Consider the following 5,599-nt stretch of genomic DNA (forward strand, 5'->3'; position numbering starts at 1 on the left):
CTGGATTTCCCCCTCATCCCTGGATTTCCCCCTCATCCCTGGATTTCTGATGTCTCTCACGCCTGGATTTGCCCTTCCTGCCCCTCATCCCTGGATTTCCCACTCCTGGAACCCCCAATCCCTGGATTTTCTGTTCCCTGGCAATCCCAGAGCCCCTCCCCAATCCCATATTTCCAACCCGCCCCATCCAGCTCTCCCACAGCCCCATCCCGGGATGGGAACAGGGATTTTATTCCCGTGGGATGTGAGAGTTGGCCATGGCTGTTGATTTGACGTGTCCTGTTCCAGGCAAGGGTCACATCCCAAAATCCCAGCTTGGAACTCGCTTCAGATCCCCTCATGCTCATTTTTTTTGGGATGCTGACTTCATATTTTCCTATTTTCAGACAATTGCCCCCATCTCAATCCCAATCCCATCCCAATCCCATCCCAATCCCAATCCCTCCTGGGCAGCTCCAGCGTTGGTGCCATCAACCAGGAATAAAAACTACGGGAAAATTCCTAAAATTCCTAAATCTCAGAAAGCAACAAAAGCTGAGCCTGAATTTAGAGCTCGGCCTGGATACCCAAATTTTTCATTAAATTCGCCTTTTCCTGGATTTCTTGGGGATTTTTCCTAAGTAGGCCATAAAAAACCTCACTAATTTGGGATTTCCCTCTCTGTTTTCCTCCTTTCTTCAGCATCTGCTGATAAAATCTGTCCAATGTGGGGGATTTTTGCTGTTATTTTTAGTTTTTACTTCTTATTTGGGCTTAAAAGTCATTTTGTACCCTCAGAGAAGCTCCCTGGGGATGTCCCAGCAGGGGGATGTTCACATTCCCGGATATTTAACCCCCACCAGCCAGGAGAAAAGGAATAAAACATCTTCAAACTTCCCCAAAATCCCCACGGTTTTTCCCCTCTGCTCGGGGTTTCACAAAGGGGGGGCAGCACCTCAAAAATGTGAGTTTTCAAAGTATCTGGAGATTCTGGGAATGACAGCAACCAGATCCAATTTTTATTCATGGATTGGCCAAATCTGGGGGAAATATTGACCCTGAAGAGGCTTTTTTGGGATCTTCTGCTGAGCTCCATCTTCCTCGTGGTCCCAAATTCCTGCCGCACTTCCCTGCTCCAGCCAGGATCCACATTCCATAGGAACTGACCCCATTTTTTGGGATTTCAGGATTTCAGCTTTCTTCTTGTTGGTTTTATTTCTCTTTTCTCCCAGTGGAAGTTTTCCAGTAAAATGATTCCCAAGTTTTCTGGGATTTCCCTGGAAGCCAAATCCTGCAGCAGCAGGAAAATGAGGGGGCTGGGAAGGGAAATGGAGCCAAGAGCTTTTCCTGAACCCCAAAAGTGTCCCAAAAATGAAATTTTTGCAGGTTTCATTCCTCGTAAGAGAATCCTGGAATGGTTTGGGTTGGGAAGGGACCTTAAGGATCATCCATTCCCACCCCTGCCCTGGCAGGGACACCTCCCACTGTCCCAGGCTGCTCCAACCCCAATGTCCAGCCTGGCCTGGGCACTGCCAGGGATCCAGGGGCAGCCCCAGCTGCTCTGGGAATTCCATCCCAGCCCCTGCCCACCCTCCCAGGCAGCAATTCCCAATTCCCAATCTCCCATCCAGCCCTGCCCTCTGGCACTGGGATCCATTCCCTGTGTCCTGTCCCTCCATGCCTTGGCCCCAGTCCTTCTCCAGCTCTCCTGGAGCCCCTTTAGGCCCTGCAAGGGGCTCTGAGCTCTCCCTGGATCCTTCCCTTCTCCAGGTGACCATTCCCAGCTCTCCCAGCCTTTCCATGGCTCAGCCCTTGGAGCATCCTCCTCCCCCCAACCCTTTGGAATGCACCCCAAACCCAGCGCATCCCAGTGCTCCCTATCCCACTGCAGCCTCTTCCCGCCTTAACTCCACCTCCCTCCTTTTGCAGCTGATCAAGGAAAAATTATTGGACCTTCTTGGAAAAGAGGAAGAGGACGGGAGCCATGATGAGAACGTGGTGAGGGGAGAGGGGGGAATTCCCTGGGGATGCTGGAGCTCTTCCCAGGGCTCTGGAGCTTCGGGAAGAGCCTCATCCCAGAATCTTTTCCCAGGAAAAGATTGTCAGGATCCCATTATTAAAATATAATAAAATTATATATGAAAATTTGGCCCCTGCCGGAATTAAGGTGCAAACGAGCCCCAGTGCTGGTGACAATAGTGTGGGGTTTATTGGATAGGAAATGTGGGCGAGAGAGAGACCAGAGAGAAAAAGCAAGGGAAAGAAATAGAGAAGAGGTGGGGGGGAACAGAAAGAGAGTGACAGGGACAGAATAAGGAAAAGATCCCCATCCATGGATCCCAGGGATGCTCCGTTGATCCTCTCCAGCTGCTCTTGGTGGTGAAGGTCCCCCCAAAGCACAGAATCCGAAGGGTGAATGTGGCTCAGGCCAGGTGGGAAATCCCAGGTACCTCCCTGACGGGAGTTGGCCACGGTCCCTTACAACAGACTCTGGCCCTGGGGGTCTGGGACGGATTCTGCCACCCCCTCAGCTGCCTCCCACGGGAATATCCCAGGGATGTGGCCCTGGGGGTTGGGGGTTCCCCAGCTGGGCCGGTTTGTGTCAGGGAGGACGGGGCTTCCGTGTCCCTGAGCAGAGCCCCGGACGCAGCAGAGGCTCTGCCCGGGCTGGTTTGGGGTGGGGAGAGCAGAGCCCAGCGAGGCCGGGTCTGCACAGCCTCAGCCCAAAGCAGCCGGGGAAGGGCCGGCAGGGAGAGCAGCACCCAGGGCATGGGGAGAGCCCAGAGAGGCCACGGCTGGGGCTGCTTTCCCCATCATTGTCCAAGGGAATGGCCTGGCCCAGCTGCTCCCAGAGGGAATGGCCTGGCCCAGCTGTTCCCTAAGGAATGGCCTGGCCCAGCTGCTCCAGGAGCTCCGGAGCAGCCTTGAGCCCCTGCGCTGGAAAACTCCGCTCCTGCAGCTGCTGGGGGTGAGCAGGGGCTGAGCTCTGCCCCTTCCATCCCTGCCGTGCCACGGAGCCCTCCAGGGCTGGAACAGCCCATCCCCAAAGCCTGGCTCAGCAGGGATGCAGTAACCCATTCCCAAAGCCTGGCTCAGCAGGGATGCAGTAACCCATTCCCAAGCTCCGGCTCACGGCTGCACTCAGCCCAGGGGCCCGGCTGCTTTCGGGGTGAGGCTGTGCAGACCCGGCCTCGCTGGGCTCTGCTCTCCCCCACCCCAAACCAGGCCGGGCAGAGCCTCTGCTGTGTCCGGGGCGCTGGCGGATGCATTCCTCTGCCTCATCCTTGTTGGTCTGAGGTGAGCACACGCCCCGGGAAGAGCGGCTGAGGGAGCTGGGGCTGCTCAGCCTGGAGGAAAGGAGGCTCAGGGGAGACCTCATGGCTCTCTCACACCCCCTGAAAGGTGCCTGCAGCCGGGGGGGTCGGGCTCTGCTCCCAGGGAACCCCTGACTGAACGAGAGGACACAGCCTTGAGCTGCGCCAGGGGAAGTTCAGGGTGGACATCAGGAAACATTCCTCGCTGGAAGAGTGCCTGGGCGCTGGACTGGCCTGCCCGGGGCTGGGGGCAGTCGCCGCCCCTGGGGGGGTTCAGCGAAGCCTGGACGCGGCACTCGGGGCCGTGGTTTGGTCGGTGAGGAGGTGTTGGGTCACAGGTTGGACTTGATGATCTCAAAGGTCTTTCCCAACCCGGTTCCTCCTGGGATTCTGTGGCTGAAGGATGGGTGTCCCTTATCCAATCCCAGCAGTTTGACTCCCAGTCCAACATTTTTCAAGGAGATTTCTGTGGTTGCAGCTCCTTTACGCAGATTTTGTTGTAATGAGCAAACCTGACATCCGTGTTTGAGGCATGAACCATTTCGGGCTCTGACAAGGTGGGAGGGCCGGGAGCATCCAGCGGCTCCGGGATAACGCATCCCGTGGTTTTCAATCGGCAGAGCACCTGTGATCCAGTGCCAAACCACTCGGAGAGCCTGAGCCACACTGTGACCGTGCCCCTGCAGGCCCCGCTGGGGACGCTGGAGGAAATCGCCTGCTGACCCCTCCCCACCACAGTGCCCATCCCGAGGAAGGAAAACTGCACAGGGAAAACAGGGACCCAGCTCAGGTTTGCACCGGGGGGAAGAAAAAACAAAAAAAAAAAAGATGGGGAAAAAAAATACTGGGAAAGAATACTGGGGGAAAAAAAATACTGGAAAAAAATGATGGGAAAAAATTATTAAAAAAATCTATTAAAAAAGAAAAAAAAAAGAAGAAGAAACTCGCTATGCATTAAAATAATATAAAAATAATATAAAAATATAAATTCTAAATATACTCTGCCCAGAGTGAGAGGCGCCTTGGACCTGACTCCTGTTGTCCTTTCCTCCCGGGGGGGTTTGGCTCCAGCCTGGGAAGCAGCTGCCTGGCTGGGAGAGCTGGGAATGTTCTCCTGGAAAAGGGAAGGCCAAGAGAAACCTCAGAGCCCCTTGCAGGGCCTAAAGGGGCTCCAGGAGAGCTGCAGAGGGACTTGCACAAGGGATGGAGGGCCAGGACACTTTTTGGGATTGTCCAAGCCCCCAGCAGCAGCAGCAGCAGCAGCAAATCCCAAAGGAAGCATCCCAAACATCCCGAGCGCTGCCCGCCAGGGCTTTTCCTGGCGCCGGGGTTCCCTCTCAGCTCTGTTCCTCTTTGCAGTCCTGGGTTTCAGTGGCAGAAGGAGCATCCCAGAACTCTCCATCCCCACCGCCGTAGGCCGAGAGTTTTAGAATAAAAGAGACCCCAAAGTCGCCGCTCTCGGATTCTTCTCCCGGTCGGTCGCGTCCTCTGGGCGGGGTTGGGATGAATCCCGAGCTCAGCCCGAGGTGAGCATCCCTGGGGGCTCCCTGTGGATCATCCCAGTCCCGCTGCTCCTCCTGCAGTGCCTGGAGAGTCCGGGAGCGGCGCTGCCCGGGGGGTGGGGGTTGGGTTCGTTCCTTTTTTAAGTTTTGGGGGAATTTTTGGAATTTCCTTCTTGTCCCGTCCATGGATTCTCTGCTTTCTCCTCGTTCTCCTGACTGACATTAAAGCTGGTCTTGTGGAAATGGCCAGGCTGTGTCATTCCTGCCTTGCCCTCATCCCGAGGGGGAGGGCAGATCCCAGGAAAAGCCCATCCCGGGAGCTTCCCAGGGCTCTCCCTTATCCCTCCTCTTCCTCTCCCACCACGTTCTCACACAGCTCCGGGTGGGGTGGGAGCCGTGCCATGGCCGTGCTCAGCTGCATCCCTGTCTTCTCTGGGATGTGCCAGGATCTCCGGGATGTGCCAGGATCTCCGGGATGTTGTGGAATCTCTTTGCTGACAGAGGTGTTGGAAACCTCTCCAGGAGGTTTTGGGATTGTTCAATTGGAAGAGGAGAAGCTTGGGGTGACCCCATTGAGGCCTGAAGGGAGCCTGGAAAAAATATGGAGAGGGACTGGGGACAGGGGATGGAGGGACAGGACACAGGGAATGGATCCCAGTGCCAGAGGGCAGGGCTGGATGGGAGATTGGGAATTGGGAATTGTTCCCTGGGAGGGTGGGCAGGCCCTGGCACAGGGTGCCCAGAGCAGCTGGGGCTGCCCCTGGATCCCTGGCAGTGCCCAGGCCAGGCTGGACATTGGGGCTG

At 56.0% G+C, this 5,599-nt stretch overlaps 1 long non-coding RNA gene across 1 annotated transcript; it reads left to right on the forward strand.

Moving 5' to 3' along the window:
* The first annotated feature begins 1,724 nt into the window (after positions 1-1,724).
* On the forward strand, positions 1,725-5,042 carry LOC121672354. Its single transcript, XR_006018824.1, has 2 exons — positions 1,725-1,977; positions 3,914-5,042. It is a non-coding gene; the product is annotated as an uncharacterized LOC121672354 (long non-coding RNA).
* The last annotated feature ends 557 nt before the right edge of the window (positions 5,043-5,599 follow it).

Source organism: Corvus kubaryi, unplaced genomic scaffold, assembly GCF_017639235.1.
Source record: "Corvus kubaryi isolate FWS band 111438036 unplaced genomic scaffold, C.kubaryi_AGA036_p1.0 52497, whole genome shotgun sequence".
Lineage (NCBI taxonomy): Eukaryota > Metazoa > Chordata > Aves > Passeriformes > Corvidae > Corvus > Corvus kubaryi.